This window comes from Sus scrofa, chromosome 1 (assembly GCF_054392235.1).
Source record: "Sus scrofa isolate SSC_HxYL_T2T_F1_AM1 chromosome 1, Sscrofa_HxYL_maternal_Yorkshire_Landrace_v2.0, whole genome shotgun sequence".
NCBI lineage: Eukaryota > Metazoa > Chordata > Mammalia > Artiodactyla > Suidae > Sus > Sus scrofa.
In genome coordinates this window covers 274465961-274478250 of record NC_139383.1, presented here as the reverse complement: position 1 = coordinate 274478250, position 12290 = coordinate 274465961, and the positions used below count along the sequence as shown (strand labels likewise).

Genomic DNA, 12290 nt, shown 5'->3' with positions numbered 1-12290 from the left:
AAGTCTTTTAATTCTCTTTTAACTATATCATGGAATCATTTACCACATGTTTTCAATTTTAGGTGGTCTGATCTATCAGTCTTTTCCTTTAGAGTTTCAGAGTTTATATTTTGTTGTGGAAGGGTTGATCCATCCCAAAGTTATAAAAAATATTCTATATTATCCTGCTACAATTTTATATATTTTTGAATAAGCTCTTCAAATTCATCTGGAATTTATTTTTTATATGTGGCATGCAGTATAGATCTAAAAATATTTTCTTCCAACTGAATGTCACCCCACAATTTTCTTTTCCACCAGATGCTAAAAGGCTAAATCGGAGTTCCCATTGTGGCTCACAGGATTAAGAACCCAACTAGTATCTATGAGCATGCCATTTCCAACCCTGGCCTCGATCAGTGGATTAAGGATCTGGCATTTCCACAAGCTGTGGCATAGGTCACAGACACAACTCACATCTGGTGTTGCTGTGGCTGTGACATAGGCCAGCAGCTGCAGCTTATATTCAACCCCTGGCCTGGGAACTTACATATGCCTTGGGTGCAGCCCTAAAAAAGAAGCAACCAACAAAACAAAACAAAACAAAAAAGGCTAAATGGCAAAAAAAGGCTAAATTTCTTTTTATGTAGGTTTTATTCTGGATTCCAGTCTCATTCATGTTAACAGATAATTATTGATTGCCCTACTAGGTGTTACATGGGATTTTCAGCACTGGAGATACACATATGAACAGGACACAGTCACTGCCCTCAAAAAGCCTCACAGCCTGGTGGGAAGTTTCCATCTACCAGGTGGGACAGAGACAACTACAACACAATGTGATATCAAGGGAGCAAACTGCTGTAGGAGGCTAGAGACAATATTTGCTTAGTTTATCTAAAACGTTCAGAAAAACATTACAAGAGAGATGGTATCTAAACTAAACCTTAAAAAATAAAGCAGAAGTTTTTGAAACAGAAAGGAGCAAGTTTGAGAAGTACATTCCACTGGGAATGTATCCTTTTGAGCTGCCCATGGGATAGTCTAGAGGAGTACAGATGGATGTGCCTGCCTAGAGCTCAGGAAACATCTCCGATTCCAGTACCTACAGTGCCTGTCACCATAGGAGCACGCATGGTTCTTAAGATGCATCACAGCCCCATCAACAGAGCTCAGTAGGATGGAGAAGGGAATGGAAACCAGCAAGAATACGGATACTGAGGACATGGGGACATGTACACCATCATCATCATATCACTAACATTTGTTGAGGAATAATTATATGCCAGGAAAGACTCCCTGGGCTATATGGTAGGTCCTTGTTAGTTATCTACTTTACATTTAGTAGTATGTACCTGTTAATCCCATCCTCCCAATTTATCTCTCCCTCTGCCATGGTTTACCCTTTGGTAACCCTAAGTCTGATCTCAAAAAGGATTGTTAGCCCAAATCTACAAAGAATAATTAAGACCCAAGAATAAGAAAGCAAACAACCCAATTTTTAAAATGGCAAAAGACATGAACAGACACTTCCCCAAAGAAGACATACATATGGCAAATAAACATACAAAAAAGATGCTCAGCATCATATGCTATTAGGAAGATGCAAATAAAAACCACAAGGAGATACCACTACACACCCATTAGAATGGCCAAAATTAAGAACTGACAACACCAAGAGCTGATGAAGACACAGAGCAGCAGGGAACATTCATCCTTGGCTGGTGGGAATGCAAAATGATACAGCCATTTGGAAGACAGTTTGGTGGTTTCGTAGTTTCTTATAAAACTAAACACACTCTTATCCAGCAATTGTATCCCTTGATATTTACTCAAAGGAGTTGAAATCTCATGTTCACATGAAATATACATGGATGTTTATAGCAGGGTTATTCATAATATCCAAAAGTTGGAAGCCAGCAAGATGTCCTTCAGCAGATGAATGTATAAATAAACTGTGGGACATCAGACAGTGGAGTATTATTCAGCTACAAAAGGAAATGGACTATGAAGTCACAAAGAGAGAGGGAGAATTTTACATGCCTATCACTAACTAAAAAAGGCCAATCCAAAAATACTGTATGATATATGATTCCAAAAAAATGACATTCTAGAAAAGGCAAACTATGCAGACAGTAAAAATGAGGAGTGGTTGCCAGGGTTTGGAGGAAGGGGTGAACAGGCAGAGCATAGAGATTTTTTACAGCAGTGAAACGATCTGTATGAAACTCTTCTCTGTCATTACATATGATTATGCATTTACCAAATCCACAGAATGCACAACCTCAGAAAGAACCCTAATATCAACTGAGGACTATGGGCAAAGATACACCAAGGTGAGCTCATCCACTGTAACAAATGTACTGCTTTGATGCAGGATGTTAACAACAGGGGAGACTGTGTGTATGAGGACAGGAGGGATATGAGCAACTTTGTTCTTTATGATCAGCTTTACTGTGAACCTAAATTGCTCTAAAAGAAAAGTTGAGTTAAAGAAGAAAAAGTAGAAAAAAATTAAAAAATCAACCCAAAAGTTGTCTTAAAATACAGATGAGGACAGTGTGGGTTAGTGAAGCTAAATAACTTGCCCATGTAGTCATGGTGAAACTGGGATTCAAAAGTAAGAAGTCTGGCTTAAGAAAATGAAACAGCAAAATATATAAGAAAGGTAAACAGCAACAAAAAATGAGGCTCAGAAGAATGACTACTGCAAAAGATCACACAGCATGTAAGAGGTAGAGCCAGCATATGAATCTATTTGTCTGTCTCCATAGCTTGTACTTTAATCCTTTGCCCATAATATGACACCTGTACCTATATACCATCATCCATGCAGACACAGATGCTCAGAGAGGTCAGAGGTCATCACTTCTCCATCATGACTACACCCTGAAACCCACAGGAGCACAAGCATGTCCAAACAGCACATACAGTCGACCAGCACACACACGTGCATAGTGCACATGCACCTGCATGAACACCCCTCCACCCCTGTGGCTTCATGGCTCTGCTGACCTTCCCAGGTGCAGAGTCTACACTCCTGGAGCCCAGGCTCCCAGGCTCCTGGACACAGAGCTCCTTGAGGCCATCAGGAAGGCTCTCCCTCTTGGGAAGCCTGCAAGCATCCTTCCCCAGGGCTCTGGCTGGCTGGGGGCTGGGGAGAAAACACCCCCCAGGGCTTCCTGCTGTCAGCAACTCCCACTGTGTACAGAGAGGAGAACCAGCAGGGTCCTTAAGTTAGAGCAGCACATCAAGCTGCCTCCTGCCTCAGAGATTCAGAGCCTGATCACAACCTGTCAGCAGGACCCCAGGCCTGGTCAGGACCCAGAATCTCCTCTGTCAAGCCCACAGGGAGGCAGGCTGAGGGGTCTTTGGCAACAGAGTCTAGGGGATAACATCTTTCTGTGATATTTTCCTAACCCTATAAGTCCTCCTTCATCTCAAAAGCCAGGAAACATTGACACTACTCTAGTTTTTCTCTCTCTCCTTTGAACCAGAGATCACACATTTTTGGAGAAACTACTCTGGGTGAAGCACTGGCTCCTGCCTTAAAGAGAATCACCCATATCCTACAACCCAGAGCCACACAGTTATTCAGCCAGGAGATGAATCAGCAAGGGAACAGGTGAACAAAAAATTTAGGATCAGGAAGGGGCTAAGAGCACACATTCTGAAGCCACAGGACTACACCCCACCTAGTTGTGTGGCCTCAGAAGTCACTTCAATCCTTTTCCCTCATGTTCATTATCTGTAAAGTGGGGTCTGTAAAGACTAAATGAGTCAGTGTATGTGAAGTTCCTAGAGTAGCATCTGGCACATGTAAACACTGTGATTCTTAGCTAGAACATGACTGGGATTGAGAATACACGTGGGAAGGGGCTGCAATGAAGTAGGGGTCTCAAGTGGAGATACCTGAGTGAGGCATGGCCAGCTCAACAGTGGACACAAGAGATTGGCTTTCCACTAAAATTCTAGTTTAAGCCCGTCTAGGGGATCAGATGGATACCAAAGTATATTAAGACAGAGAGAAGACAATTATTCACAAAAAGGATTCCAGTGGGTATATTGTAAAATTCCACTTGCTTGACATCTACAATAACAGGGGCTAGGTAAAGCTTTAATGGGAAAAGGAGTGAAACCTCAGCAGAAAGGAGAGTTCAGAAAGGGGAGGAGGGAAAGACCATCCTGAAAAGGGCCCTGCAAACCTCAGAGCAGGACATCCCTGTTCAGTAGGCTGAACACCTGTTTCTTACTGCTGGCAGTGGGAAGAGAGGAGACAAGGAGAAGCTGGGTTTCAGAAAACCTGGGCTCAGTTTTTTAGCTTTCCCTGTAAGTGATATTCTATGATACTTGTCTTGGGCTTACTTCACTTAGTATGATGATCTCTAGGTCCATCCATGTTGCTGCAAATGATACAACTGAACTTATTTACAAAACAGAAATAGACTCACAGACTTTGAAAACAAACTCCTGGTTGCCAAGTAAGAAAGGGAGGGAAGGATTGAGGGCTTGGGTTTGGCATGTGCACACTGATATATATGGAATGGGTGGTGAAAGGGACCTGCTGTTCAGCAAAGGGAACTCTACTCAATATTCTGTGATACCCAAGATGGGAAAAGAATCTGAAACAAAATGGATATGTTTATATGTATAAATGAATCACTTTGCTGTAGAGCAGAAATTAACACCACCTTGTAAACCAATTATACTTCAATAAAATTCTTTGAAATATAAAAAAATAAGAAACACTTTAAAAAACTGGGAAGTACCAATTATGACTCAGCAGGTGAAGTACCCAGCACAGTGTCTGTAAAGATTCAGGTTCAACCCCTGGACTTGCTTGGTGGGTTTAGGAGCCAGTGTTATGGCAAGCTGTAGCATAGGTCACGGATGTGGCTGGGATCCAGTGTTGCTGTGGCTGTGGTGTAGTTTGCAGCTGTAGCTAAGATTTTACTTCTAGCCCAGGAACTTCCACATGCCCCAGATTGGCTGTAAAAAGAAAATATAAAAAGGAGCTCAGGAAAGATTCTAAGGTCAGATACTGATGATGGGAAAGCAGAGAGCATTTGTTTGCTCAGAATCTGCCAGAGCTGAGGTACACAGACTACACAACTGTTCTGACCTGAAGGCAAGGAAGATAGCAGAGCCTCTGGCTTACTGGGATGAGAGGAGCAAAGGATGGAGGAGGAGGATCAGGTCAGCAAGGAGGCTTCAGTCTGTTGGTAGGCAGAGAACTTCTGCCAGCAAAAGATATGCCAGTTTAGTTCTCTACGCAAATGATGGTCTGGGAGAGATGTTTGATCAAGTCATTTGAAACACACAGTCTGAAATCAGGCATTCCTAGATTTATGTTTCAGATACACCGACTGTGTGACCCTCCGAACTTCAGTCTCTTTATCTACAAAAAAAGGATAGTAATGCTACTAACATCACAAGTGCTGAGCACAGAATCTCTCCAGTGTGTGTCCACTACATTTTCTTTCACTGTGGTCACTTTTAAACTGCCCTTGCTCATTCATAGGAGCAGGCACGTGAATGATGGATAATTTTGCACCAGTGTTTCACCCACTAAAAAGTTTCTATCCCATTTAGATAGTGCACTCTGTGCTCCAAGTTTCCATTCCTTGGTTTCAAGAGGACTGGTGGTGAAGTGAAAGACCTTGCATAAGTGGTTAGGAATCAAGGGAGGGAAAATCAATCTGAAATGATAAATGTCCACAGAGTAGAAAATTCCAGAGGAGAAGGTAGAGAAGTATACAAACAGTCTATTTCCTATCTATCAAAAAAGGGAATAAATACATTTTAAGGAGGGATAGTATGATTAAAAGAGTTGGAGAGGTACCGGTCCCTCTTAGTCCTTCCCAGCCACAGACAGGAGACAAGCGCCACCATCTAAATGTCGTTTCTACAGCTTATTGTATAAGCAACAATAGTACAGAGCATTATGGAAAGCATTACCAAATTCTCACTCAATGTTTTTTTTTTTATTTTGCCAGTAACACAAAATGTTTTATTACTAACCATAATCATATTCCTTTACAAAGTGCTATACCATGTTAAAATATCTTAGCATGTATTATCTTATTTAAATAACAGGAGGATGGTGAATGAATGTATAGAAATAATAATAAATTTAAGTAGTCATATAATCCAATCAAGCCATTATAATTGTGCTTAAAAAGAAATGAAAAGTGCTTCCTTTTGTACTCTTAAATTGACTGTGCACCAAAATCCCATGTTTCTTCTCAATCGTCACCAAGTCTTAATAAAGCAGCATCCTACCTCTACCTAATACAGGTCATGCAAAACCAAATGCATGGGAAGGAGAGGCTAAATATTTAGGAAGGGGAACAGGCAGTTCATTTCTGAGTTCCAGCACTCTCATTCATGGACCCTGCATGTTCACACCAAAATAAGTAACATCTGTCATGATCTGGCATCAGATAACATGAGTTTAGCTCCTTGAACTATGCTTTGGGGGCAAGAAACAGGTATTCCAGGTAAGTGGAAACTGACTTATAGGCATGAAACTGCTCAACCAACTGCAGTCAAAAATCACTGAATTCTTTCCAGGTCTACCTCTGAAAAGTTTTCAGAGACAGTCAATACAGCAGGGTACTCATTATCTATGAGTATTAAGTCTGCAAACCTTCCAGGCTCTGCAATGCTTCTTTTTTTTGACAGTTTTTGTTGGTGTTTGTTTTTTTGTTTTGCTTTTTTTGGTACGGCTTCACCTGCGGCACATGGAATTTCCCAGGCTACGGGTCAAATTGAAACTGCAGCTGCTGGCCTAAGCCACAGCCACAACAAATGCAGGATCCAGGCCACATCTGCAACCTACACCACAATTCACAGCAATGTGGGATCCTTAACCCACTAAAAGAGGCCAGGGATCGAACCCACACTCCCATGGATAAGAGTCAGTTTCATTACCTGCTGAGCCACAACAGCAACTCCTTTTTTTACAGATTTATTGAAGTATGATTGATTTACAAGTCATATTAATAAAACACTTCCATTTTATTGATGGTACATGGAGGGGAATAGAGCTGCCCAAGGCATGAGGAAATATACAATGTAATCACTTTCAGCCAAATGGAAAGGAGGGTACCTACTGTTTGAGAAATGTCACATAGATCTGAAGAATTCCAAGTTCAGGACCAAGGAAGTCATATAGCCCTTCACCACCAGGGCAAACAAAGCCCCAGAACTGAGGCTAAAAGACAAAGGGAAAGACATGGGGAAAGAGTCCAGAGTCAAATCAATACATTTCCCAGGAGTGGGATAAAGGATAATTGCCTCAGATTGGGGGTACCTACTAAAATTGTCTGTGTTCCGGGAGCTCCCATTGTGGCTCAGCAGAAATGAATCCAACTAGTATCCATGAGGATACAGGTTTGATCCCTGTCGTCACTCTGTGGGTCAGGGATCCAGCATTCCCATGAGCTGTGGTGTAGGTCGCAGACGCGGCTTGGATCTGGCATTTCTGTGAGCTGTGTCATAGGCCAGTGGCTGTAGCTCCCATTCAACCCCTAGCCTGGGAACTTCCATATGCCCTGGATGCAGCCCAAAAAGTGCAAAAAAAACAGAAAAATTCTAGGTTCTTAACTCCACCTCAGCTGTCCATCTCCCAAAATGTACTCTATGCTGCCTTAGAAAACTCTCTTTGATGCAAAATATTTATGCACAAAAATATCCATTTCAACACTGTCTTTGATGGGAGGAAAAAGTGTTATGGATAAATGACCCCATTTCTGTATATATAAGTCCAGACAGAGAAAATAACTTTAAAATATGCCTATGTCTCTAGTTCTCTGAGAAGTGGAATTTCAGGGAACTTTCACCTTTTCATTATAAAATTAATGAAAGATACATGTGTCCCTTATTTTTTTAAAGTTAAATATGGAAGGAACTCCCTACTCTGTCCCTTCAGTCTCGCTTCAGGAGGCAATGACACCACAGAAACACACACACAACAACAAACACAGCAGAGAAAGGGGACATCTTTCTGGACAAAAATGAGATTATTCTATATCCATTGTTCTGCAATTTGTTTTTCTCACTTAAATTATCACAGACAGCAGTGTAATGGTGGTGAAATAGCTCAGCAATGAATAGCTCCTGCTCTGCCATCAGATGACCTGAACTCAAATCCCAGCTCTACTACTTACTAAGTTGGTTAACTTTACTAAACTCATCTTTTTTAATCTGTAAAATAGAGATAAAATGGTGCCTATCTCTTAGGATTTGGAGACAATAAAATGATGAAAGACGTGTAAAGACTTAGTAAAGTGTGTCGCATATATTGAGGGCTAATAAGTGTTTACTAGCATTACTCATTTAAATTCTTTAGACTGTGTGATATGAAGTAATACAAATTCACTATAAATTATTTTAATAATTCAACTATTTGTGGATATTTAGGTTGTGTCATCCTTGGGTAGTTTGTTTTGTTCATTTGTTTGCATTGTTTTATGAGGTATTATAAGGAGTGCTACAATAAAAATCTGTGTATATAATTTTGTGCTACACATATATGACTATTTTTAAAAGTCAGACCAACAACCCAAGGGAAAAATGGGCAAAAGGACTAAATAGACATTTCTACAAGGAAGATAAACAAATGGCCAACACATACATGAAACAGTGCTCAACATCCCTGATTATTAGAGAAATTCAAATCAAAACTACCATAAGATACCACCTCACAACAGTCAGAATGGCCATCATTAATACATCCACAAAGAACAAATGCTGGAAGGGGTGTGGAGAAATGGGAATCTTCTGGCGCTGTTGGTGGGAATGGCAGCTGATATAACCACTATGGAGAACAATATGGAGATACCTTACAAAACTATACATAGCAACCTCACATTACCCAGCAACCTCACTCTTGGGCATATATCCGGACAAAACTTTCCTTGAAAAAGACACATGCACCCGCATGTTCATTGCAGGACTCTTCACAATAGACAAGACATGGAAACAACCCAAATGTCCATTGACAGATGATTGGATTAGGAAGATGTGGTATATATATACAATGAAATACTACTCAGCCATAAAAAAGAATGAAATGATGCCATTTACATACATACAATGGAATACTACTCAGCCATAAAAAAGAATGAAATGATGCCATTTGCAGCAACACGGATGGAACTAGAGACTCTCATACTGAGTGAAGTAAGTCAGAAAGAGAAAGACAAATACCATTTGATATCACTTGTAGCTGGAATCTAATATACAGCACAAATGAGCCTTTCCATGGAAAAGAAAATCATGGACTTGTAGAAAAGACTTATGGTTGCCTGAGGAGGGGGAAGAGAGGGATGGATTGGGAGCTTGGGGTTAATAGATGCAAAATCTTGCTTTTGAAATGGATTAGCAATGAGATCCTGCTGTGTAGCCCTGAAAGCTATGTCTAGTTTCTTATGATGGAGCATGATAATGGGAGAAAAAATAATGTATACATATATGTGTAACTGGGTCACCATGCTGTACAGTAGAAAAGAAAAAAATAATGGGGAAATAACAGTAAAAAAATTAAAAATAAGAAATGAAATTCTGCTGTATAGCACCGGGAACTATATCTAGTCACTTATGATAGAGCATGATGGAGGATAATGTGAGAAAAATGATGTATATATTTATGTGTGACTGGGTCACTTTGCTATACAGTAGAAAATCAACACAACACTGTAAACCAGCTATAATGAAAAAAAATCATTTAAAATTTTTAAAAAATGGAGTTCCATCGTGGCTCAGTGGTTAACGAATCTGGCTAGGAAACATGAGGTCGCAGGTTTGGTCCATGACCTTGAGCAGTGGGTTAAGGATCTGGGGTTGCTGTGAACTGTGGTGTAAGTCATAGACTCAGCTTGGATCTGGCATTGCTGTGGCTGTGGTGTAGGCAGGTGGCTATGACTTCAAATGGAACCCTAGCCTGGGAACCTCCATATTCCTTGGGTGCACCCCTAAAAAGACACATACAAAAAAAGAAAAAATAAACTCAGTACCATAGTATATACCTGGTAGGACAGTTAACCCTTAAAGAAACATGGGGGTAAGAAACACGAAATCCTCCTGCAGGCAAAATTCCCATTTAACTTCATGGTCAGCACTCCATATCCACAAGTTCTGAATTTATGGATTCAACCAACCCAGAGATGAAGTAGTACTATACGCTGTATTTATTGCAAAAATCTACACGTCAGTGGATCTGCATGGTATAACTGTATTGTTCAGTGGTCAATTCTGTTCCTATTTTGAGTGGCATCCCTCGACCAAAAACTTAAGCTTCAAGTGTCAAGATCACTATTAGCCAAATAGAAATGCTAATAAATATTAAGGAGATTTTGCTCTTAAGTGATAAAAAAGTCTCAGATGAACTCTCTGGGAGCAAAGAGAATTGATTAAATCCAGTACTTACTTTTGTCCCATCCCCTGACCACGTGAACCATCACCTCTGGATGTATGAGTAGGAGAGGATCATGGTGAGAGGACCTCATTCATGGAGACCTCTTGTATTAAAGCATCCTGATTCAAGGTGTGACCCAGAAGCCCCTTCCCCTAAGACAAGAAGGGAGCAAAAGGAATTGGGGGGTGGTCTAGGGCATCAAGCAGCAACCTCAAAAGAATCTTTAGAAAGAGTATCGAGAAGAACTCAGAAAAATGAGGCAACCTAGAAGTTCCTAACAACGTCTGAGAAAAATTTACTTTCTCATGTAGGGAGTACCTTGGAAGTATTTAAATTTCCCCTTGATGGATTTTACCCCTGTACATTCTTGAAGTAAATATCCTAACAAAGAGCAGCAGGCTTTTTTTTTTTTTTTTTTTTTTTTATAGGCTGGAAGGTAGAGAACACTCCATCTTGGTCAAATTGCCCTTCACATCTCTCCCAGGGCTCCTCCAAACTCTGTAAAGGAGGTCAAGGGTATGGAAATGGAGACAAAGAACTACACCAGCAGCAGCATGTCAGACTTTGTCCTTCTGGGGTTCTTTTCCAACCCTCAGCTCCAAAAACCCCTCTTTGCTGTCTTCCTCATCATGTACCTGGTCACCCTGGTGGGCAATGTACTTATCCTTCTGGCCATCCACTCTGATGCCCGGCTCCACACCCCTATGTATTTTTCTTCAGCAACCTGTTCTTCTAGGACATCTGCTTCACCACAGTCATTGTGCCCAAGATGCTGGTGAACTTACTCTCATAGACAAAGACCATGTCCTATGTGGGCTGCCTGGTCCAGATGTACTTCTTCTTGGCCTTTGCAAACACTGACAGCTACCTGCTGGCCTCTATGGCTATAGACAGGCTGGTGGCCATCTGCAACCCCCTCCATTATGACATGGCTATGAGCCCACGGCACTGCCTCCTCCTGCTGCTGGGTTCTTGCACCATCTCTCACCTGCACTCCATGCTGCATGTGCTATTCATGTCCCACCTGTCCTTCTGCCCCCCCCCATATCATCAAGCACTTCTTTTGCAATACCCAGCCTATGCTAAAGCTGTCCTGCTCTGACACCTCCTCCAGCCAATGGTGGTCATGACTGAGACCCTGGCTGTCATCACAACCCCTTTCCTGTGCACCCTCTTCTCCTACATGCCAATCATTGTCATGGTGCTAGGAGTCCCCTCTGTAGCTGGGAAGTGGATGGTCTTCTCTACCTGTGACCCCCACCTCACTATGGTGGTTCTGTTCTATGGAAGTATCATCTATGTCTATTTTATACCTCTGTCCATGTACTCAATGGTGAAGGACCTGGTGGCTACAGTTAGGTACATGACAGTGACACCCATGTTAAACCCATTCATCTACAGCCTGAGGAACAAAGATATGAAGGGGGGTTTGAGGAAACTAAGGGACAGAATTAACTCATTGAATGAACATGATAGAATATCACAATTAGGAGGTGACCTAAGAGGTGATCAGGTTATCCTTCCTTCCTACCGATTTTCACATGGAACCCAAAGAGGTGATAAGAGGTGGTGTTGAACCCCAGTGAGAGCACTGACCTCAAAGCAGGATCATGTGGTCTCTACAGTGACCTTGACTGGACATATGATCAGTCCCAGGCTAATCACTGCTCGGAATTCAGATTTCAGGAGAAAAGTTTCTGCTGCCCAAATAGTGGGGAAAAAAGTATCTCCAAATAATTCTTCCATACATTTGACAGTGGTCAGTACTCAAGGAACTAGAAAATCCTATTCATTTTTATAAGACATTACATGGGCTCCACAGAGTATAGGAAGAGACTTCATGAATAGTCCTTAAGGATGAATTGAATTTGGACAGATGAAAGTTAAAAGG

The 12290-nt window shown here is 41.3% G+C and overlaps 1 long non-coding RNA gene and 1 pseudogene across 1 annotated transcript in view; one reads left to right on the top strand and one right to left on the bottom strand.

Moving 5' to 3' along the window:
- The window catches only part of LOC146407209 (uncharacterized), a 266633-nt gene that overhangs the window by 23058 nt on the left and 231285 nt on the right, over positions 1 to 12290 (bottom strand). The gene's annotated exons all lie outside the window — the stretch shown is intronic.
- On the top strand, positions 10924 to 11975 carry LOC100739386 (olfactory receptor 1L4-like; annotated as a pseudogene).